The sequence below is a fragment of the Chinchilla lanigera genome, unplaced genomic scaffold, assembly GCF_000276665.1.
Source record: "Chinchilla lanigera isolate Chin_1 unplaced genomic scaffold, ChiLan1.0 scaffold00085, whole genome shotgun sequence".
NCBI lineage: Eukaryota > Metazoa > Chordata > Mammalia > Rodentia > Chinchillidae > Chinchilla > Chinchilla lanigera.
Window position 1 is genome coordinate 2,153,049 of NW_004955486.1, and position 874 is coordinate 2,153,922.

Consider the following 874-nt stretch of genomic DNA (forward strand, 5'->3'; position numbering starts at 1 on the left):
GAGCACCCAGCCCAGGGTAAGGCGCAAGGCAGGTGCAGAGAGTGTCCCTGCCGCTCACACTGACTCTGCATTCATCCAGGCCAGCTGGGCAAGGCGGGGACAGGGCCCCGCGAGCCAGCTGGGGGAAGGCTGGGGAAAGCACAGCAGAACAAAGGGAAGTGCAACTGTCGTCTCTTCAAAAGGGCCAGTTTCTGCCTTGACCCATTGCTTATGGAAGGATGAATCACCCCCATGTTCCACGAGGCTTTTGGGTCCTGTGTTTAATGTGTGTATCTGCAATCTTTCTGCCTCACCCTCCCAGAGTGTTGAGATTATACATACGTGTGCACCATCACATCTAGCTGTGAATTCCACAGTTTTGGAATTCAGGTTTAAATTGTTAATGTCCCCCGCGCATCCTGTGTGTCTAAGCCAAATCTGATTTTTGTACTTTCAAAGAAGAACTTGACCTGTAGAATATAGATTCAGCGGCGAGCAGGAGCCCGGTGGGGCGGGTCTGCCCGCAGGGGGATCTCGGGAATAGCTGAGAAGGCTGCGCGCCAGCGTTGTGCAGCGAGAGGTTCTGCGCCTGTGCGGCGGGCCCCGCCCCCGTCCTCTCGCTGGGGCGCCCCCGGCGGCGAGAGCGTGTGCGCCTGCGCCGCGGGCCGCGCGCTCCTCCTCCCCCGGGCGTCCCGCGCGGCGAAGCCTCCTGCGCCTGCGTGGCCGACCCCTCGCCCCTCCTCCTTCCTGGGCGCCGTCGTCGGCGTGAAAATGGCGGCATCTATGGCGGCTGCGGCCTCTGCCACCTCGGGCAGCCCGGGCTCCGGCGAGGGCTCAGCCGGCGGCGAAAATCGCGCGGCCGCCTCCTCGGCCGCGGCCTCAGCCTCGTCGCCCG

The 874-nt window shown here is 63.3% G+C and overlaps 1 pseudogene; it reads left to right on the forward strand.

Moving 5' to 3' along the window:
* The first annotated feature begins 664 nt into the window (after positions 1-664).
* Positions 665-874, forward strand: part of LOC102019069 — a 2,759-nt pseudogene continuing 2,549 nt past the window's right edge.